Source organism: Equus caballus, chromosome 4 (genome assembly GCF_041296265.1).
Source record: "Equus caballus isolate H_3958 breed thoroughbred chromosome 4, TB-T2T, whole genome shotgun sequence".
Classification (NCBI taxonomy): Eukaryota; Metazoa; Chordata; class Mammalia; order Perissodactyla; family Equidae; genus Equus; species Equus caballus.
Genome location: NC_091687.1, coordinates 49,860,951 through 49,885,049, shown reverse-complemented (window position 1 = coordinate 49,885,049; position 24,099 = coordinate 49,860,951). Strand labels below are relative to the sequence as shown.

The 24,099-nt window shown below is 39.5% G+C and overlaps 1 long non-coding RNA gene across 1 annotated transcript in view; it reads right to left on the bottom strand.

The window, feature by feature from the left end:
- Positions 1-7,577: 7,577 nt before the first annotated feature.
- LOC111773180 (uncharacterized) overlaps positions 7,578-24,099 on the bottom strand; it is a 54,105-nt gene continuing 37,583 nt past the window's right edge. Inside the window, exons 3-4 of the long non-coding RNA XR_011437825.1 lie at positions 14,000-14,153; positions 7,578-10,660 (exon numbers count right to left, since the gene is read on the bottom strand). This is a non-coding gene — a long non-coding RNA (uncharacterized lncRNA). The remainder of the gene's footprint in view (positions 10,661-13,999; positions 14,154-24,099) is intronic.

Below are 24,099 nucleotides of genomic sequence, written 5' to 3'. Positions count from 1 at the left end.
CATGGATTTTAATCTCTCTCACAATCATGCTCTTTGAATATTTATTTGGACTCTAACTCTGAAGGAGATACACTCTATAGCTACATTGGATTCCAGAGTCCAAGCCATTTTATCCTCACTGTTTTCTTCCTCCCTTCAGGAGAAACCAGGATGCCTAGTGGCCACATCCCTTAGCTTATGGTACTTTGGAGCTCTGGTTCTAACCATGTTAAAGATTAAAATACTTTTGAAAAAGAACTATGTAGTGTCCTCGCCCCAGAGAAATGCACATATGGACACACACTCAAAATTTGTTTCGCATGTTACAGGGAATTAGCAAACTCCCTAATATCCTCCCAGGCTTAAGCACTCCTGCCTTAGACTTTGAATTCTCTAAGTTTAGGTGCATGTAAATTTTCACATGCACGTGAACGCCTAATTCCAATTACTTTACATGTTTGCATGCAAGAAGACCCTGCACCCCAAAAAATCTTACTTCATTTTTCTCAGGGATATGTTTAAAAATTAAATAGATAAACTTGTAGAAGGGGTCAAGACCTACTTATAATATTTAATACATTAAGTTAATTACATGTCTATATTTAAAATTACATTTCTAAAAGACTAGGTTTCTTTTAAAGTATTGATCTTTTCTAATCTAAGGTTTCGAGAAACAATTATGCTCAATTCTCCATTATTTACATGAATCTTCCATCATCACTAGACGTGCTTATTGAGTCATCCACCAGTTTTCAACAGCATCTGTTTTTCACTTCCGGTCAAATTTTCAAAGTATAGTACATACTTTTAATCTGCATATGATGGGAACTATAACCCAGTCTACAGATTGAAATATTATGCCTCAAACTCATCCTGTAAATGTGTACGTGGGGCCTCCATGACGGAATCACTGACTTTTTAAAGTGATCTTAATGCTTGTCTACTGACATCAACATCCACATTAGTGAGGTAATACCCTAATAATAAAAAGCATATAGTGCATCAAATTCTAGAGTGGAGATACGAGGGGTTTTTCGTTTTGTTTTGTTATTGAGGAAGATTAGCCCTGAGCTAACTGCTGCAAATCCTCCTCTTTTTTTGCTGAGAAAGTCTGGTCCTGAGCTAACATCCATGCCCATCTTCCTCTACTTTATATGTGGGACGCCTGCCACAGCATGGCCTAGTCAAGCGGTGCCATGTCCGCACCCCGGGATCCGAACCGGTGAACCCTGGGCCGCCAAAGTGGAGCGTGCGCACTTAACCGCTGCGCCACCAGGCGGGCCCCAAAATGCAACTGATTTTTTATGCTGATTTTGTACCCAGCAACTTTACTGTATTCATTATTATTTCTAATTCCTTTTTGTTGGATTCTTTAGGGTTTTCTGTATATAAAATCATGTCATCTGCAAAAAGTGATAGTCTCACTTCTTCCTTTCCAATTTGGATTCCTTTTATTTCTTTTTCTTGCCTGATTACTCTGATTAGGTCTTCCAATACTATGTTAAATGAGTGGTAAAAGTGGGCACCCTTCTCTGGTTCCAATTCCTTTTTTTTTTTTTTTTTGAGGAAGATTAGCCCTGAGCTAACATGTACCACCAATCCTCCTCTTTCTGCTGAGGAAGACTGGCCCTGAGCCCATCTTCCTCTACATTATATGTGGGACGCCTGCCACAACATGGCTTGAAAAGTGGTGCATAGATCCATACCGGGATGCAAACTGGTGAACCCCAGGCCACTGAAGCAGAACGTGCAAACTTAACCACTGCAGTATTGGGCAGGCCCCGTCTGGTGCTTATTCTTAAAGCGATAGCTTTCAGTTTTTCTCCAATGAGTATGACCTTAGCTGTGGGTTTATTGTTTATGGCCTTGACTATGTTGAGTTACCTTTCTTGTATACCCACTTTATTCAGAGCTTTTATCATAAATGGATGCTCTATCTTGTTGAATGCTTTCTCTGCATCTATTCAGATGATCATGTGATTTTTATTCTTCATTTTGTTAATGTGGTGTATCACATTGATTAATTTGCGGATGTTGAACCTGGTGTATGATCTTTCTAATGTATTATTGTATTTGATTTGCTAGTATTTTGTTGAGGATTTTTGCATTGATGTTCATCAGTGATATTGGCCTGTAATTTTCTTTTTTTGTTGTTGTCCTTGTCTGGTTTTGGTGTCAGGGTAACACTGACCTTGTAGAATGAGTTAGGAAGCTTCCACTCCTCTTCGCTTTTTTGGAATAATTTGCGAAGGATAGGTAATAAGTCCTCTTTGAATGTTTTGTAGAATTCACCGGAGAAGCCATCTGGTCCTGGACTTTTATTTTTTGGGAGGTTTTTGATTACTGTTTTGATCTCCTTACTCATGATTGGTCTATTCAAATTCTCTATTTCTTCTTGATTCAGTTTTGGAAGTTGTATAATTCTAAGAATTTATCCATTTCTTCTAGATTATCCAATTTGTTGGCACATAGCTTTTCAGTGTATTGTCTTATAATCTTTCGTATTTCTGAGGTGTCCATTGTAATTTCTCCTCTTTCATTTCTGATTTTATTTATTTGAGTCTTCCCTCTTTTTTCCTTGGTGAGCCTAGTTAAAAACTTGTCAATTTTGTTTATCTTTTCAAAGAACCAGCTCTTAGTTTCACTGATTTTTTCTTTTTGTTTTTAGTCTCTATTTCATTTATTTCTGCTCTGGCTTTTTTTATTTCCTTCCTTCTACTGATTTTGGGCTTTGTTTGTTCTTCTTTTTCTGGTTAGATTGTTTATTTGAGATTTTTCTTGTTTGTTGAAGTAGGCCTGTATTGCTTAAACCTCCCTCTTAGTACTGCTTTTGCTGTATCTGATAAATTTTGGCATATTGTATTTTCATTTTCGTTCGTCTTCAGGTATTTTTGGATTTCTTCTGTGATTTCTTTGTTGATCTATTAGATGTTCAGTAGCATTTTGTTTAATCTCCACATATTTGTGGCTTTTCTAATTTTCTTGTCTTTTTTTTTTTTTTGGAAGGAAGATTGGCCCTGAGCTAACATCTGTGCCAACATTCCTCAACTTTGTATATAGGATGCCACTACAGCATGGCATGATGAGTGGTGTGTAGGTCTTCACCAGGGATCCAAACCCACAAACCCTGGGCCACCAAAGTGGAGCATGAGAACCTAACCATTATGCCACCAGGCCAGCCCCTTTAATTTTCTTCTTTTAGTTGATTTCTAGTTTCACACCATTGTGGTCAGAAAAAGGTGTTTGATATTATTTCAATTTTCTTAAATTTATTGAGACTTGTTTTGTGGCCTAATATGTGATCTGTCCTGGAGAATGTTCCATGTGCATCTGAAAAGAATGTGTATTCTGCAGTTCTATATATTTCCACTAAAGCCATCTGGATGATCTATCCATTGATATAAGTGGAGTGTTAAAGTCCCCTACTATTAAGGTGTTACTGTCTATTTCTCCTTTTATGTCTGTTAATAACTGCTTTAGATATTTAGGTGCTCCAATGTTGGGTGCATAGATATTTACATGTGTTATATCCTCTTTTGGGTTGTTCCCTCTATCATTATGTAGTGCCCTTCTTTGTCTCTCGTTACAGTTTTTGTTTTAAAATCTATTTTGTCTGATATAAATATTGCTACCCCAGCTTTCTTTTCTTTGCCATTTGCATAGAGTATCTTTTTCCACCCCTTCCCTTTCAGTATGTGAGTGTCTTTAGGTCTGAAGTGTATCTCCTGTATGCAGCATATATATGGGTCTTGTTTTTTTATCCAATCAGCCACCCTATGTCTTTTGATTGGAGCTTTTAGTTCATTGACATTTAAGACAGCTGTTGACAAGTATGTACTTATTGCCATTTTTTCCTTTTTTTCTGGGTGTTTTGGTAGTTCTTCTCTCTTCCTTTCTTCTTCTCTTGTTCTCTTCCCTTGTGGTTAGATGGCTTCCTTTAGTATTATATTTAGGTTTGTTTCTCTTAATTTTCTGTGTATTTATTATAGGTTTCTGGTTGAACCATGAGGTTCACATATAATAACCTATGTAAATAGCAATCTAATTTAAGTTGATGGTCTCTTAAGTTTGACTTCTTGCTACAAGCTCTACTCTTTACTCCTCTCCTCTAATATCATATCTAACCTCTCGTGTGTGTGTGTGTGTGTATGTATCCATTAACCTCTTGTCATGGAAATAGATAATTTTAGTACTTTTGTCTTTTGACTTTCATATTACCCTCACAGGTGGTTGATCTGCTGCTACCTTTACTGTATATTTGCCTTTACCAGTCTTTTTTTTTTTTTTTTTTGATAATTTTCTTACTCCTATTTGTGGTCTTTTCTTTTCCACTTAAATAAGTCCACTTAACATTTCTTGCAAGGCTGGTTTATTTAATAAACTCCTTTAGTTTTTGCTTTTCTGGAAAACTCTTTATCTCTCATTCCATTCTGAATTATCACCTTGCTGAGTAAAGTATTCTTGGCTGTAGGTTTTTTCCTTTCAGCACTTTAAATATATATGGATGTTAGTACTCTTTATGTTTAGTACTCAACTGTTTAGTACTATGATGTTAGTGTTGAGAGTTCCCTTAGACTGTCCTCATTCTTTTTAGTTCATTTTTCTTTGTTCTGCTCAGCTTGGAGATTTCCTCTAGTCTTTCATCTAGCTTGCAGATCCCTTCTTCTGTATCATCTACTCTGCTATTGAGTCCCTCTAGAGAATTTTTCATTTCCATTATTGTATTCTTCAGTTCTGATTGGCTCTCTTTTATATTTCCCAATTCTTTGTTGAAGTTATCACTGTGTTCATCCATTCTTCTCGTGAGATCAGTGAGCATCCTTATGACTCTTAGTTTGTACTCTTTTTCAGGTTGATTGTTTATCTCTGTTTTAATTATTTTTCTGAGGATTTGTCTTCTTCCCTTATCTGGGACATATTCCTTTGTCTCCTCATTTTGCCTCTTTCTCTGTGCTTATATCTATGTATTAGGGGAGTCCGCTATGTCTCCTGATCTTAGAGAAGTGGCCTTATGTAAGAGATGCCTTGTGATGCCCAGTAATGTGCTTCACTCTCATCACCAGTTCCAATTGTTCCAGGAGTGTCCCCCTGTGGGCTACGTGTGTCTTTCTGTTGTGGCAGGGTTGCTCTTGCTGCAGGTGCTCAGGGAGGCTAGGCTGTCTCCCTGGTCTGGCTGGTGGTAAGGCTCAGCTGCATGCAGCTGCTATGGTCTCTTCAGTCACTTTATAGGGTGGGGGGATCTCCAGCACAGCTGGGTGCAAGGTCTAATAGCACATTCCTGCTGTTTTGCTGTTAAGTGAGTAGGCCCCCAGCATGGCTCATTGCTAAGCTCAGGAGCTCACAACTGCTGTAGGCCTCAGGCCTGCGAGGCTCTTGTCAGCTCTCTCAGGAGTACAGCTGGGTGGGGCCAGCCCCAGGTGTGGCAGCACACAATTGTTTCATGCTTTGGAGGTTGGGGCAGATCACCCATGTGGCTGTTTGAGAAACACAAGTCTGCCTCAGCTGACAAGCCCCACCGTCTGCAGGCTTATGCACCCAGTCAACACAGTCCTGTCCCGTGCACATGCCACGCCCCCCTGAAGTGGACCCACTTGCCCTGATGAAGAGGACCTACACACTCTACCAACACAGGCCTGCCCCTCGCACATGCCTTGCACCACAGAGGCAGACCCACTCACCCTGCTGCAGAGGTCCCACACACCTGGCCTATGCTCGTCTACAAGTTACCCCAGGGCTTCCCAGTTGGTGGGGCCAATCCTTAGGGTGAGCTGCCTGCCCTGGCTGAGCTGGATTAAATCAGTGCTCTAGTGGGTGAGGCACACCCCTGCACTAACAGGCCGGGGGAGGAACTCCAATGGCACCTGCCAGTGTCTATGTCAGCACACCTGTACTAGGTCACAATAACAGCTGCTGCCAATGTCTCAGTCCCTGGGGAGGTGGGCCCAGCCACCTCCTGACTCCCTGAGATATGCCCAGAGCCTATCAAGTGAGTCTCTTTCACCAAAGGATGGTGCACCTTTCTTTCTGGTGATTTTGTGTTGTTTTCCCAAATGGGGGAATTTGTGCATGGGCCCTTGAAGAGCAGGTTTTTCTTTCTCTTATATTTGATAGTTTTTCTAGAGGTATCCTTTGCTGACTGTTTTTAATAGCCAGCAAAGCCAGATGTTATTACACTCATCTCAATTGCGCTGAGTTCAAAAGCTGCTTATTGTGGCAAAGCTGTCCCACTCAGATCCCCTGCTCCTCCAGGAAAAGCTTTGTACTTTAAGATCACTCCTGGTCATGAAGTACCACAGCTCGAATGTAGCGTTTTCCTCTCCAGAAAGGAATTTCTGCCTCTTCCACCTCAGTCAGTTCTGTAAATTGTCATGGAGGTTCTTTTATGCAGTTTCTGATTCTCTCTCAGGGGTAATTGTTCCGAGGGGAGTTATACATTTGTTGTGACCATGTGAGGAGATGAGTTCAGAGTCCTCCTACGCAGCCATCTTCCCAGCAATCTCTCATTTTTTATTGAAGTATTATTGACATACAATATCCTATTAGTATCAGGTGTACATCATAAGGATTTGATATTTATATACATTACAAAATGATCACCACGATAAGTCTAGTTATGATTTATCACCATACAAAATTATTCTAGTATTATTTACTATATCCCTATGCTGTACATTATACCCCTGTGACTTATTTGTTTTATAATTGGAAGTTTTTACCTCTTAATCCCACTTATTTCGCCTGCCACCCCCCGACACACATTTCATTTCTTTATATATCTAAGATTGTTGAGTTATTTACTCCATCTATGATCTACATATGCTTATCTCTTTAGAATATCAAGTCCTGAACTCATGTCTTTATTTTCCACATCCTTTTTAAAAAAAAAGTACAAAAGCTGTATAGTGTCATATTCCTTGATTTTTCACGTACCATCGTTCTACGCTCTCTCTCCCTCAAAATCTGCTTTCATCCTTAGAACCTCCCTTACAATAATGAGCAAAGCAATATATTTGTTGGATTCCAAATCTAGGTTTTATTGTGATTGCACTACTGAATACATTTTTTAATTAATAGCATCATACTTTCTGCTAATCTTTAAATTTTAATTATTTTTATCCTTGTGAAATGCAAAGCAGGGAACTTAGGCAATATATCAAGAAAAATTCACTTTTGATCAGTCATTTCACAGTATATGGCAGTGGTTGCAAACTGGGTGGGGAGGACATGTAAGAAAACCACACAAGGGGCTGGCCCTGAAGCCTAGTGGTTGAGTTCAGTGCTCTGTGCTTTGGCAGCCTGGGGTTCAGTTCCTGGGCACAGACCCACACCACCCATCATGGGCCATGCTGTGGCAGCAATCCACATACAAAATAGAAGACGCCTGGCACAGATGTTAGCTCAGGGTGAATCTTCCTCAGCAAAAATTAAAATAAAAAGTGTATTTAAAAAGAAGAAAACCACACAGCTCATGAAAGCAATCTAATCCTTCTGCTCTCCAGACCAGCCTAACATTCTTTCACTGTAGCTGACAGAAGACATATTTTCTGATCACAGTTTTGTTGAGAGGATTTTATAGACATTCAAAACATACTGACTTGTTTAAATGGATTGCTATTATTTTTATTAACTGTTTTTTTTAACATTTATACATCAATGTAAAATACATTTGATTGTAATTTTCTTAAAGGAAGAAACACATTTTAAATGTCTTATTCTGTTACAAGACTTGGTATGATGTAAAGTCAGCCTGCAGATCCAGCCCTTAGCACAAATGGAATCATTTTTGTTTTTGTCGTTGTTTTTAATTGAACTAATTGCAGTTGTCGACATTTAAAAACAAGAGGTGTCAGGTAAAAATCTAGATATCTGGCTTCCTTTGAGAAAACAAAGATCTGGCATGACTAGACCCACTTTCCCTCATTTCTTCATTTCCCCCACATGCCAACAATCTGCCCCTTTTTTTCCTCAAAATCTCACACTTGATACACTTCACTCAGCTTTACCTGCATGGCTTCTGAAGATGTTTGAGTTTGAAAATCTGGCTTAAATCTTCTTCGAGAAATCACAAATGGGCTAGAATTCTGATACTTTATGAGATTCTTTCATAATTCATGTCAAATGATACTAACCCATGTAGTTTTTTTTAAGGTCGCATTGCCAAGAGTGAATCAAGGAACTAAACACATCTATCCAAAATTACATCTAATATGTCTTTGTAACAATAATTACAACACGCCTTCTTGCTCAAAAATAAATCTCAGCATTGGACATGGATGGATAATTACCTATCTTTTTGCCTAGTATACTTCACATTCTTTCCCTGGGAGTAATGTGAAACCATCTGACCAAGAAAGAAATATTTTGATAGAAACAAAGATCTATGTTATGACAAAATGGCAGTCACTAATGTTAATGGGATTACAGCTCAATACATAGGAAAGAGAAAATGATCTGGACCCAGAGGTTAAAGCTTAAAAGAATTCATTTTCCTATCACCACTGAGAATATTTTCTATCGTGGAATGAGAGACGCTAAAATAAATTGGCAAAATGAAACCTCTCTGCATATGGTGTTTACTGAGAAGGGTTAGGAGCCAAAGAGACTGTCAGCCACAGCAAGTTGGACCTTCCCTGGCACGATATCATTTCAAGAGCTGCCCCTGACAAAGACTCAGGCTTTTGAGCCCATTAGACTCCGTGTGAAAGGTCTCCATTCACTTGCCAGCTGGCATAGTAGACGGTTATCTAAAGATGTGAACAGCCACAGCACTGGCCTCGCTGCAACTGGAAACCAAAGCAACAATTAATTATGGATGGAATGTGGCCAGGCAAGGCTGCCATTGTAATCAAATGAGACCACACTGAGGAAAAATAACATTTTATCCTGTACGAGGTACCTCAAGGATAGATTTATGGCTACGCTGCCAGTTGGAGATAAAGTAAAAATCAATCATATTATTCATATGAGTAACATAAGCAAGTACTAGTGAAACAAAAAATATGCTTCCTAGGATTGTTTCGCAGATACTTCATTTATATACAGCCTCATTCGGCAGAATCACAGATTCTCAACTTTCTTTTTTTTATGAAAGCTGAGAAATACTCTATCAGCTGGCACTATAATGAAGAGATCTGGAAACTTTTGCATTCAAAACCTTGGTTGCAAAAATATATTACAATATTTCCTGCTTTATTGCCTTGCTCATATTTTACTATGATAACTCTATTGCATTTTGAAATGTGGAGCCTGGAAACTACGAAATATCTAGAGCCAACGAATAGAACAGCTTGTTAATTATGCACATGAATAATCAAGAAGAGAAAAAATAATGCTAATTCTGTGTAGTAAAAAAGCTCAAGAACTTATATTTCCTTAGAAGCACAATTTAAATCTCAATCTAGTTCTGGAAAGGAAGAAGCATGATTAGCTGAACATTCCTGAAGAGATGGTCTTTGGAGGATTAACATGCCGAGCTAAACAGAGGAACGGCTGCAATAAACCACAAGTTAATGGGGTAGAATGCCTCATGGACTAGAATTAGATACAATCTAGCAATTTTTTAATTAAAAAAATAGCCATCTGTTGGTGAGGCAGTGAGGGTATGCACTTATCCATTAGTAGCAGAAGTGACATGTTCTTTTTTAAAAATCCCTTAAATGCGACTGCTTTACATAGAAGTTTAAGCAACTGTAGCAATTAAAATGAAAATGTACACCTACTTCACCCCAAAACCCACAAAGCATCTGGGCAACTGAGATCTTCAAATCAACAGCCTAGGAGATTTTACATAGAAACTGGAGTCTGTCTGCCCAAATCTTCAATTCCACCTCCCCTTCTACCCCTTTCTATCACTTGCCAAGCTATCTGTGAGTGAGTGGGGGTGCCTGGAAGGGTGCCAGGGGATTCCAGCAAAGGAAGAGGAGGGGAGAAAGGAACAGTGGCAGAATGCCACAGTAGGCTCAACAATTCCTCAACACTCCGCTCACCCGCCACCCCCTTCTCCCCCTTCTGATTCCCAGCAGCAAAAGTCGGAATATCCAGGTGACTGTAGCGTCTATGGAGTCACACTTAACAACTGCTTCACCAACGAGACATCCTCTTAAGAACTGGAACATTAGGCATGATAATGGGAAGGGGCAGGGGTGAAAAAACAACCGAAAGAAGGAACAAAAAAATCTACAAGCCAAGAGCGGGAGCAATTGCATCCGTGGGTGTCCTTCCTCACTCACTTTACTTTACTCACATACATTCCTCACTCTCCAGAAGGCTGCCGCCTGACTGTAGCTTCTAATTAAAATTAAACAATAAATATCGCTATGATGACAACGGTTTTTTCAAAGGGGTCTTTGTTGGTTTAGTGTGGCATAACTGATTTTGCCTTTCTAGGTTGCCTCAGAGTTAAGCAATTAAATGCATTTGTTCACTTTAAAGGTAGTTTTTTTTTTGCCTTGGTCCATTTGAATTCAGGATGGATTAACAAGTACACATAAAGAATTCTAGGAAGCAGATGCTTCGAAGGTGGATGAGGAGAAGCACCATCTGCAGAGCATCTTTTCAATACGAAGATTAGGGTGCCCATCAGCAATAGGATCCCAGAATCCGTTTGCCTATGTAAGGGAGGCCCACTGCAAGGTGAGTAAAGCTTCAGATGGTTTTCCTGCAAACTGAAGAGCTTCTTTCTCTGTAACAGAATGCCAGAACATTGGGATTCAGTTACTTGTCATTTTTTCCAGTAAAAAGCAAAGCTGAGAAACAGAATTTTCAAACTGCTGAGGAATATATGAGAGTGTGTGTGTGTGTGTGTGTGTGTGTAAAAGTATGCAGGGTGAAAAAAAAAATACTATTATGCTAGAATGCAATCTCCTAATTTCTCTCATGATTCAGCATTGCATCTTGATTTTTGGAGAAAATCTCTTCATCTCTCTTCAGACTGGGTTTTGTCCTTAGCCCCAAAGGAGGGTATATGCTTCCCTCTCGGGTCCATGAAATTCTTTTTAGAGTCCCAGAACCTGTCACCTCCCTACGGGCTCCTCCTCCTGCCCCAGGCGAATTAAATAGCTCACTTATCCGTGTCTCTATGTGGGAACTATATTTACATCCACGTCATTGAATTTTTAGCTATTTCTGTGCATGTTGGTCCCCTAGCCTCCCATCCTCCATTCCCCCTTTCCCTCAACCCCTAATTCTCAATTCCATTGAGACTTACTTGAGGCCAGGAAGCACGTCTCATGTGCTTTGGGATCAAAAGTACTGTGTAAGCAGCCTGACACCTAATAGGTCTCCAATACGGTTTATCAAACTGGATCAAGTCTAAGAATTCAAAATACATCTGAACAATTGCTATGTATACATTATCTCTTTTAGTTTACATTGTCCCACGTTAGAAAATATATTTCAGAAGACATTTTAATCTGCCTAATCTTACTGTCCCTTCAGTATAGTTTTATAAAACCGGCCATCGTATATGGGATTCCCTAATGATTAAAATTCATACATATTTAACTCATAAATCTATAATGTGTCTGGGGCGCTATGACCTTCAAATCAACAGCCTAGGAAATGTTCCATAGAAACTCTAGTCCCTGTTCTCTGCTCAAACCCTCTGTTCTCCCTAACCTTCCACTCCTTTCTATGTTAGTGAGCTGTCTGTGCAAGTAGGTGGGGTGAGTGGAGACGAGTCAGGAAACTGCAGGCAGAAGAAGAGGGCGCTGGTTTGTATGACGTGCATGATACTTAGCGCTCTATATACATTACTTCATTTAATCCCAAAGTGCAAGTATTAATATTCCTGTTTTACTCATTTTCAGCCACACAAGCAAGTAAACAACAGGGGCACAATTCAATTTGTTTTTTTCTGATGTCAAAGACTAAGTAGCTCTTTCTATGACTTTACACAGCAACTAAATTCTTGCCTATTTTTATCGCATTGCTAATTTTTTTACTAGTTGGTGAAAAGCATTTCTTGTTCCACCAACAAGTACTTATTGAGTGCTCAGGTGATGAGAATACATCCGATACATGTAATACATTTTTAAAAATCTGTATAGTGTCCTAATCTCCTATAAAACTAGAAAAAAAGCAGAAACCTACTATTATGTGCTTTGTTTTTCTACCAAAGGTGTTTCAGAGTGAAAATTCCAGGATTAGAGGAGAGAATCTCTTATAAATATACATTTAGGTCCCCAGCTGTGACTTGATTCTCTGTTTAGTAATTTACATAAATAGTGATTTGGATCAGAATATTTCATCTATTTAAATCATTTGCATTTTGAAAGTTGGCACAGTAATATTTGCAGCTTGATATACTAAAACATGTATATTTTTTCTCACTAGTACATCATCGTAGAGAATATTTTATTGAAAGACGATTTTTATGTATTCTGTTTATATAACAAAGCCTAATAGAAATTGTTCTTGTCCCTATATTGTGACTGCACAGACTCATTCAAAACAACAAAACCCTTTGCTTTTGGCTGGACTAACACCAGCCTCAACTTTTGAGCTCGAAGAGCAAACCCTGCACCTTTGCCCTCTTACTGCTGGCTCTTCCCACGGGATGTTTCTCTTGCTTTTCTGCTTCCTAGCCATCAGTTGGCTACTTCCTTCTGACTTTTTCCCTCAGCTTTGAACAAACTTCCTCCCAGGGATTCTTAACCTGAGATCCATGGAGGGTCAAGGTCTCCGTGGGTAGAATTTTATTTCATTATAATCAGTTTCCTTTATAATGCTGTGAGTTTTATTTCAGGTATTTAAATTTTTTTTCTCAGAAGGGGCTCATGTCACCAGAGCTTAAGGAAGTCCCTCCTCTGAGTTCCCACAGTGCCCTGGTCTCATTCCGAGATCAAGACAGTCTATCTATTGTTGCTTTCTGCCTCCACTGAGGGCTAGACCTCAAGGTAGGGAAGCAGCAGTTCACACTGTATTCCCTCTACCCATGCACTACTTGCACACAGAGAGGGAACAAGACACATCTGTGGAGAGGACGGATGAATTATACGAACTGAAAGTGGCAATCCTGGCTTTTTTATGCTGTTCAGTAGCTCCACTAGAAAGTTTTGGATGAATAAAATTGTGATGATTTGGATGAACATAACTTATGATTAGATGCCATTTGATAGAAAAAAAAATCTTTCAAATACTGCAGCTCATGAGAAGAGTAGACGTGTAGGATGTGACTAACATACTACAGACTCCGATGGTGGTCTGCCCGACTCCGTATTACCGCATTTCTCTACCTCTACTTCCAAATTGCAGGTTCTCTCCCACATCATACCCATTCTGGCCCTGGAATGGATGGATTTAAGGTGCTGAACTTGTAGAATCCAATTGTTTGTGACCACTGGCTTCCCAATGACTGCAGGAGAATGTCCTTGTGGCCCAGTGAAAAGTCTGGCCCCTGACCTTAACCACTGCTCCCCAAATCTCTGGGTGTGTTTCCTCAACCTCAGTTACCTCACTGTTATTTAAGAAAACATATTTTACAATGAAAAGAAAGGAGTAGAGGGGAAAGGAGGTGAGCTAATATTATGCATATGTTCAAATATTATACTGCAGGCTGTTAGAAATAGGTGTAATTCTTTTTGAATTATTTTTAAATGGTAAGTGGTTTGTTCAACACCATGCAACAATTAAATCAAAGAGCCTGGGCTTGACCCAGATCTACCTGCTCCAAAAGCTAGCTTCTTTTCTGCCTAGAATAGGGCTCTAGCTGCTGGGAAAACTGAAGTCCTCAAAATCAGTTGGTTGTAAAACAATCTTGATGCCAACTGATGCAGTGATTCCCAAGCACATGCTTGGGCCAAGATTGCTGTCTTCCACAGAGAATTTTCTTCTGGTTATGTTACCTCGTGACCCAAAAGGTTATCAGAAGAATGACAGACTGACTTGAGGCAGAGGACCTCTGTGCTGGATACATAGTAGGGACCCAATTAAAAGTGGCTTCCTCCCTTTAACTTCTTACCTAAACTATGATTGGCCTTAACTTCCACATAGTGTACCTTCAAAACGATGGGACGATTACCTGACACTTCCACATGCTGCCAGTTAAGACGATAGTTCTTCCCTAAATCCTTTCCTGGTGGTCTTCGAACAGAAGTTTTTGTTCACTCTTTTCCAGTCCTTAACTTCATTGACTCTAATTCACCATCAACCTTAGATGCATTCTTAGTGCATTACTAAGAAAGAGAAAACATTGCCAGTTGAAGCATGACACATCAATTGTAAGGTGCATCTTACTTCAAACATGTAAAAATGTGAAAAGTGAGCTTCTTAGAATCATCTGCGGATTGTGTCTATGACAGTGATCTTAAGTTTGTCCTGTCTTGGAACAGGACTTTTTACTCAAGCACAGTCGGGCCGTGGCCTGGTCCACCCTGGGAGCTGTGAACTCCCCGGCGCTTCAGCAATCCAGTCTCTCAGCTGCTGTGCAAAGCAGCTTAGTAGCCCAAAGACAGTCCTCAGAAGAGGGCTGCAGGTGACGGCTGTTAGGGGCAAAACTGTTAGGAAAGGAGCTGGGGAGTGGGTGTTCAGACTCAGTAAAGGGGATCCAGGGTGACCCAGGAGGACAGCAACAGCATCCCTACTGGACATATTTACTATATGACTATGACAGGGAGGTAGGTCTTAATGAGTGGGCTGTGCAGTCAGACTCCTCCTGTCATAACCACGTTTCATATATTTAAGACAACCCCAACTATATTTTGATCTAAAACAGTAATCATTTCATGAATTACCAGAGAATTTTTAAATATTTTAATGTTTCAGTGTTAAATATTTAAATGTTTTAGTGGTTTCCATTAACACATCAACCATATGTAACTTGCTGTGATGTTTAAAAATTAATTTTACTTTTTTCTGGTTCTTAACTAATGGACATCCTTAATGAACATTATGTAAACATTAAGGTTATACGCAGGACAATCTATTTGGTTGCCTTGCTGTAGTTCCAGGTTTAATAAAGTGACATTGCTTCCTACAGATTAGCTAGATAGTTTATGTCACTTAGCTCAAATCTGAGTAGCCACTAAGATTCTGAGAATATGCTATGAACTTTTTGAACTTGAAGGACGTAGAAACTGTTTCTGTTTGTCACTGAAGGATGTGTGAGATTTGGCATTAAAACCTGTGTTATTGGGGCCGGCCGGTGGCACAGCAGTTAAGTTCGCACGTTCTGCTTCAGCGACCCAGGGTTCGCCGGTTCGGATCCTGGGTGCAGACATGGCACCACTTGGCACTCCATGCTGTGGTAGGCGTCCCACATATAAAGTGGAGGAAGATGGGCACAGATGTTAGCTCAGGGCCAGTATTCCTCAGCAAAAAGAGGAAGATTGGCAGCAGTTAGTTCAGGGCTAATCTTCCTACAAAAAAAAAAAAAAAAAAAACCTCTATTATTAAAGATTCTCTTTCCTAGAATGGGTATTGCTGGGTATGCCTACAGAACTCCAGCCTCAGGGCAGGGGGTAGCAAGACAAAAACCAGGAGAAGGTGTGGAGCTAGTTCCAAGAACACAGAGTTCAGTTGGATCCAAGAGGCAAAAACAGAATCAAGGGGCAAAGCCAAGGTCAATTACGGTATTAGGCTAGAAGATGCCAACTAATGAATAAGTACCCAAGTCAATAGTCATGGATGAAAGCCAGAGGTAAATGAGGAAGCAGGAAATAGGGGTACAAGGAAAATACCCAACTTAATTCTGGCAAAGAGCACCTTGCTGGCCCAGGTGAATTAAAAACGTGAATTAAAAATGTGAGGATACTCTTCCTCTGTTGTACAGAGGCGGGAAGGGCATTCCTTCATGTCTATGCGAGGATATGGCAATCTTTGTACTTGACTGAAGCACCACATTGTCTCACATGAAATTTGTATTTCTCATGTCTATAAAAGATGGTGATTCAGAATCCCATCAGTGTCATTTGACAGAAGCACACTCCACCTGGTATGCAAAAGCCACATCCAACTTCTTTGGGAACCTCCCATTAAAGAGCTGGGATCTATTTAAACTTGGACTTCTTGTAGTTTTTCTTTAGCTTAATACCATTATTAAGCATCATCTATTTAATAGCCCATGGAAGAGTTTTTAAGAAGCGTTAATAAGAGTGTAGCTCATTGTCATGTCAGTTTCTCAATGACTCAATTATATGACCTTTACTTATGCCTTTTAAATGACAAGTCATGCCAGCTGCTGGCTGAAGGGGAATTTTCCAGCAGCACTTAAATAGACTGTTTATCTTCATTAGCTCTTGGGTAGAATGCACTCTGAACAGGCGTAGAGGCTGTCATTCATCAAATTCTAAGCAGTCCTATCCCTGTTTTATGTGGTTCTGGTGTCTTCTTAGCTATTTCTTTTATTTGGTTATTCGTTGGATGTTTAAAATTTTAATTTATATTATCAACATGTTTCAATACATGCCATGCATTCATCTTTATCTAAATGTAATGTTTCTATATTTTCAATCTTAAATTTATTACAACCACATATTTGCAACACATTTTTATTATACATTCTACTTCAAGAAGATAAGTAGAATAAATGTAGGAAAATCTCTTAACTAGATAGGATTCATATCAATTCAGATGCTTTTGTTGATGTGTTACAGAAGTTGTTTATAATCTTTTCTTCCCATGTAATACAGTCTCTCAGTCATGATGCTTGAACAATAAGATGGTGTAGTCACTTCACAATTTCCCTATATAACATTCTCCATTTGCAATTTTTAAAAAATATGTAACAGCAAACCTATATGGAGTAACCATTTTTTGATCACCTAAACGATATATCTTCTATCGCTGCACAGAAAAAAATGCAGAAGAGACTAATAATAGAGATTTCTACTAAAAGCATGAAGGTTAACACAGAGTTTTCTATATACATGGTTGTATGAATTTCAGACCTCGAAAAGGTAGTTAACAGTTTCCCATCTTTGAAGGATCAACTGGTGTTAAGGTTGAGTCGTGTTGAAACAAATTAAAAAAATAATTGGAAAAAAAGAAAAGAAAAATATATTTCCAGAGCTGTCGAGAAGAATATTAGCCACAAAGCGCCCAGTGGGAATTCCTGGTCCATAAACTTCAACACTGCTTTAAAGAACTCCTCCTCCCCTTTCCACTGACAATTTTATTTACATTATTAAATACGAAGATACATTTGTAAAAGTGGTCATTTAAAATATTGTTCTGACTACTGTAAGTAATAAATGAGAGTTATTCTGTTAAGCTAATTTTCCATGGCATAAAATCAAATAGATGCCTCCTTATTTCTAAATACGCATTATTTACTACATGCTTACCATATATGAGGAATGTTAAGTGTGTACTATCCTTCAAAATTCTTTCCCACTTCAGGGTCTCTGAACTGGTTGTTCTCTCAGCCTGGAATGCTCTTCCCCAGCTGAATAGCTGTCCCAGGCTCCCGTACGAGTTTTAGCCTTTCCTAACAACATATGAAGAAGAGTTCTAAACCTTCTCTCCGTCACATCAACCTTTCAGAGCACTCTGCCAAATCTATAATTGCTTTACTCAATTATTTGTTAACCTGTTTATGTCTACCTTCCCACTCATCCAATAGAATTTCCAGGAGGGCAGAAACTTTGTCTTATATATCTCTGAATCTCTTACCTTGGTACATAATGAATGCTCCAAAAATACAGATTGAGCGAATGTGTGAATGTTTTATAAGTAGTATCTCATTTAATCCTCCAAACAATGCCAAGTGAGCATCTCAAAGGAGTTGAGGCTCAAATAGATTAAGAATCTTGCCTGAAGTCACTAGATCAGTCAGGCAGCACAAGGATGAAAGCCATACTCTTCATCTTTATAGATTTTTTGCCTCTCATACTAATTTCACTTAGTGTTATCATCTTCCCAGCACCAGCACTGGAACCTGAAGTCCACTCCAATCTTTCTTTCTTTATACCCCCACCCAAACGATTGGTTACCCAGTCCATTCGTCCTCCAGAGCTGGCTCTCCTCTCCACCCCTGCCTTCACAGCCCTAGTTTTGGCCCTCACCCTTTCTCACCAACATTCCCCTTTGCCTCCTCATTGGTCTTCCTGCTATAAATGACTTCTTCCAGCCTCAATCCTTCCCCCAGGACAACAGTACAAATTGAACATTTCATTCTTCTGTTGAAATTGCTCATGGCTTCCCCATCTTTAGGATCAAATTCACACTCCTTAGCTTTGCAAACCACTTGAGGACCTGGCTTCTGCTTCCTTCTCCATACTCACTTCTCTTACTCCCTACATTAGGACCTATGCTCAGTGCCTGAAACAGTGGCATTCTTCCATATCCCTGTGTTGTTGTTATTGTTGTTTTGAGGAAGATTAGCCCTGAGCTAACATCAGCTGCCCATCCTCCTCTTTTTGCTGAGGAAGCTTGTCCTTGAGCTAACACCCATGGCCATCTTCCTCTACTTTATATGTGGGACACCTGCCACAGCGTGGCTTGATTAGCAGTGTGTAGGTCTGCACCCGGGATCCAAACCGGCAAACCTGAGGCCCCCGAAGTAGAATGCGTGAACTTAACCGCTGTACCATGGGGCCGGCCCCCTATATCCATGTGCTGTTATATTTGTTTCCTCTGAATGTATTTCCCATACTTGTCTGCCCAATCCACATATAATCATCCCTCAGCACTCAGAACAAATGTCACCTCTTTTTCAAAGGCCTTACCTGATCTAATGCCCATATTACCACCACCACTAAGCTGAGACATGTCCTTGCTCCAGCTTGCCGTAAAACCCAGAACAAGCCTCAGTACCATGGCATTTCACAGCATGTAGCAATTGTCACATTTTGTTGTCTGTGTTTTTCTTTTGTGCCATTTCATTTTTTTAAAAACCTGGTGGTCCTTGATGGACTCCATGAGGGTATGTTCCCAGCATTGTACCTGGTGTGCAATAATTATTCAGAAGGTATTTGTTGAAAGAATGACTCAAACAGTGAATATATTTTTGAACATGATTTCAATTAAGTTCAATAAAGAAAAAAGTGAAGTACGAATTGTGCCATGAGTTTATTAAATAGTGTCAATAGTCATGCCTCAGAAGCACAGAGTATTCTGTTACTGACTGTGCGCTAAGGAACCCTCTGTGGGAGAGCATGGTGGGTGCTCGTCACTGCATCAATCCCGTCCCCAAAGCAACTTCAAAGTACTGTGCTCAGTACAAATAAGACAGTCAGCCTGCTTTAGAACCTTGCAAACCAACGGCAGAGACATCATTTTCCAAAGGAATTTATATGAACCCCAGGACTTCCTTTTAGTCAAGATACACAACCCCATAAATTCATCAGAAATCATTTGACCTGGCCTTTATTTTCAACTAACAAATTGTCTTGAAATACCAAATTGCCTCTAACCACTGATTCCATTTATTTGCTCTAAAACTCTCTTCTTTGAGACCTAGTTCAAAGATCTTATAACTTGAAGCACAACTCCATATTCATAAATTCAGTGGCTGCTTAAATGTATGCTTTGTTATTTTTTTTTTAATCTTATGTTTAAAAAAAGCTCTGGGTTAGAGCTCTCTTGAGAAATAACTTTTTAGTCACACTCATCAAATCCTATTTTGCAGATTTCAGAGATGCATAATGCTATATATAAATTTCCAACAGGGATTCCTAGAGAGCAAGGACAGTGCCAGCAGGCTGAACTGCTCAAGGGACACAGAACTGCAAACAAAAAGCAAGGTGGAATTTTTTTCTTGTGGGCCTTGAAGAATTCTTTTGCTTTGCCTTTGTCCGGGTTTCCATGGAAACTCCTCTCCCGGAAATGTGCAGTTCTTCAGAGCCCTTGTCGCAAATGCAAGCAGAAGGCAAACCTGAAGCTGTAGTCAATTTTGGTGCTGCCCTGAGTTGATGAAATCCAGGAATAATTGTTATATTCATAAAGAAGTCAGTCAACATGAAAATGAGTAGAATGAGCAAACCATGGGTTGGATGATACCTTTAATTTTCCTTCTGCCTTTGGGTAATTATAATGTAGGGATATATAGAGTTTAGGTTTCTTACTTAATACATGAAATAAAGAAGACTACAATAGCAGTGAGATCCAAAAGTACCAATAACCAGCCTACTCTTTCCTTCATCCTGTAAACTTAAGCGAAATGAAAGAAAAAGTTTCGAAATAATATAAGTAGACCCAGAAATCACTTTTTTATGTCTAAGACACAACTCAGGAAAAATCCTATTTTAAGATCAGGTAAAAGTAGTAGAGATTATGTTTTAGTTCAGAAAGAGTTTGCTGTTGATTAAGAAGGTCCATGCTCCATACGAGTAGCCCCGGGGCAGTGTTATAAGCGAGCAATATGCCAATAAGATCAGCTATTGTAAGAGAAGCACGGACATTCCCAACACTCATAGAGGAACAGAGCAAGGAAAAGAAAACTGTCAGGTTTCTGAGTACGAGGAAGAAGGGAAGCAACATTTACTGATAGGGTTGTATCTGCCCCAGAGTGCCCTGCTTTCCTCCACTCAGCGTTTACTCAGGGATGTGCAAGGCACCAGGACACCATGGTAAATAGGACAGGTGTAGTTCTTTCCCTCAGGAAGCCTTTCTCCCAAGCAGACGGCAGAGGAGACAGACATGAAAGAGCTGGTTTTACAATTACTGAATTACAAACTGCTAAATGTGCTATAAAAGAGGAGAGGCTTCCATGAGAGGATGTAAGAAAAGAACGTACATATCTTACCTCCCTCAATATAACCCTTGAGTTGGATGCTGTAATCTTGTTTCACAGGCACTAACAGAGGCATAGAGAAAAAAGAAATTTTCCCCAAGGTCAATCAGGAACTAAATATTGGAGCCAGGATTTGAGCCAGTGTTGGTCTGCCAGGGTTCATGGTCTTTTTCCTGTGTTGTGCAATTTTGTGAAGTGGCTGTCTCAATTTTATTCTAAATGCTAAAGTTAAGAATGAGAGGGAGATGAAATATATTTGTCAGGAGATGCTAGAATTTGTGTGATGTCTAGATCTCTCTGAATTATTTTCTTAATAAGGAACCCTTTGGAAGTGGTCATTCTATTATAATGTCGTATTTAAATATTTATGAATTTGCCTATCTAAGACACAGATACTTCCCCAGTTGGAATTCTCAAAGCCAACCGAGTGGCGGGGCTGGGAAGTCAGCATGTTTATATCACTACAATAGTGTGTAAGTCTGGAATCTATAGGGCTCCACACTCAGCCCTCATTCAGATCTTCTCCATGATCTGCCACTGTCTCCTCTCACTCCCTTCACTAACCTGGTACACACCTGTCACTCTAACTCAACTAGAAACAATGTTGAAGATATAAGACATATCTTACTTATTTCTGTACCATAGTAACAAGCATAGTGCTTTGTCACTGTAGGTATTCAATTGTTAAATAAAATAAATAAGTTAAAATGCTCTCCTTCTGGGGCTGGCCCCGTGGCCGAGTGGTTAAGTTCGCGCGCTCCGCTGCAGGCGACCCAGTGTTTCGTTGGTTCGAATCCTGGGTGCGGACATGGCACTGCTCATCAAACCACGCTGAGGCAGCGTCCCACATGCCACAACTAGAAGGACCTACAACGAAGAAGATACAACTATGTACCGGGGGGCTTTGGGGAGAAAAAGGAAAAAATAAAAAATCTTTAAAATGCTCTCCTTCTAATATTTGATAATAATACTTTATTAAATAATACGGTTTCAACCAGCTTCGAAGTTCACACAAAAGATTCATATTATCAAGTAATTTTGAAGTTTTTTCCAGGAGTCTTCTGTAAGAAGCTCCTCAGCTACTGTTGTAATGACATTATTCTAAGATTTGATTTGGAACGAGTCAAACTTCCTTCTGCATGGAAAGCTGTAGGAAAGGACGGAATATCAATCTCTCTGATAATATCCCTAAACATCCTAATTCTCTGGAAATAAAAGTTTTCATAATTTCTTGCTCAGTTGTTCTGTCGGTTTTCTCCTCCTTTCCCAGAACTGTAAGCTTTGTCATCTTAGAGGTTGTCTCCCCTTATGTCCCACTATAAGCAGTAAAGAAGAGCCTTTGGGCTATTGTATGTAGAATATGTTTTGGCATCCACTCTGGCGAAGGATGGTGCAAAACACCAGGTGACAATGTCAACAAAAAATCATCCTCAAGAAACGAGTATTTTCCTTACCCCAAATACACACCCAAGCTGGAGGAGGAGATATGACCCTGCCATTTTGGTAAAAATGAGCACTGTGAGAACACAAGCCTTGACTCGTTTCTTCAGATCCTCTTAGTTCAATTCAGTTCAAATGTTTACTAAGCACCTACTACATGCCACATGCAGTGAGAGATGCTGCCAATATGAAAATGAATCAAGGTACGCATCCTGCCCTTAAGTGGGGGGAGATCAACATAACAATGGATAATATCTTCTAGTATGAGAGGAACAAGATCTCACCTCCCAAACGCCCCATCCCACCCCCACCTCCCCATACACAGACAACAATTCCTTTTCCCCATGGAAATTCAAGTAGAAAAAATTACATAAAGCTTTAATAATGTATAGACAATTCAAGGACTAACTGCTTCTAACTCGTAATCTTCCTCATCCCATATATCTTTTCTGAAAATGTTCCATAGTCTCCAAACTTTTCCATTCGAACATCCAACTGTGGATGAGAAGTTAACAAAAATTCTTGACTCTTGGTCTCTCATACCTGGAAATGAACATTGGGAGTACAATGAGGATTCTCTAATTCTTTCAATGTTTGCTTTTGAAATCCTTAAAACTCCCAAAAAGGATACCTTTTTTTCCCCAATATCATCAAAATCCATCAATCTCTTTTTTTGTCCGTCTATGGATTTTTATGTTATTCTGTATTGCAACACTTTATAATACGTTCTTCACAACACTAGTCCAGGGAATACGTAGACAAAGAAAGGTGGTAGTTGAGGAGAGAGTTCTGTGGGCAAATAAACTTGGAAAAGTCCACATACTACCTATCTTTCAGAGATTCATAAGACATATTAAGATAAAATCTCTGAGATGTCTTGCAATATAGAAATACAATTAATGTTATTTAACTCAGCAGGTCTCTCACTTACTTGGTCAAAACACTGTTTGATCCTAAAACTTATATCCTGAGAAACTAGTTTTTCATGTAACACACTTAGGAAACACTATTATAAATTGATACCTTTGGAATTATTTGGTTGAGAATGAAAGGCTTCCATTCTCCAGAGCAAAGATCTTATAATTCATTGATTTATTCAAAAAATATTTATTGAGCATCTACCATCTGCTAAGCACTGAACTCTCACTTGTTAGTTTAAGTCTGGTCCAAACCTCAGGGATCAATCAGGCCCCTAAATATGAGAAATCTAAAGAACCTCCATAGAGCTCTAGAGGTGAGCATCAAGTCCATTTTGTTATTAGCCCTGTTATAATGATATTCCCTCTTTCCAGTAATTGATTCGGTCGTATTCCTTTCACCTAGTCCCACCCTCAGCTCTACATCCAATTATTGGGCTTCCATACTCTCCCAAACATATCTGAATCTCTCCTTTCCTACTTATCCCCACCAAGGCCTCCAGGGAATTGGAACCAGTTCTCCATGGAGGAGTACTCACATCCGGGTTCCTGATACCTGCCGTCAAGTAGCTATTGCCAAGCCCCCATGTTATATTACATTCATTTCGTCTATTATTTACACTGTGACTATATATGTCTGGCTCCTGGATCCCAGCTGTATGCAATTTCCTCTGTCCTATATCAACCACGCACTAGTTGTGACAGTTCTCTCTTCCTTTATTTCCTAGAATTATGCAGTCTTGTTTTATTTTTCCTCCTTCCTCTCTGAGTACTTTTCTGGCACTTCTTTCATAGATTTATTTTTAGTCACAGTTTCTTAAACACAGTCTATGCTCAGGCACGGTCCCAGGCCCTGTGTTTTTCTTTCTGTATACTCTCCCACTGGCAGGTCATTAATCCTCAACACTTCAACTACAATAGAAAACATGATCAACTGTTAAAATTTGACTTATCTTTCTTGAAATTTACAAATTTGTGAAGCCCAAATGTGAATTTCTGAGTGAAGCATTCATAAAGAGCACATCAGACACTTCAAAAATCTCTTTATATCAATATATAACCAGAGAACAGAAAAGAATGATCATAAATACC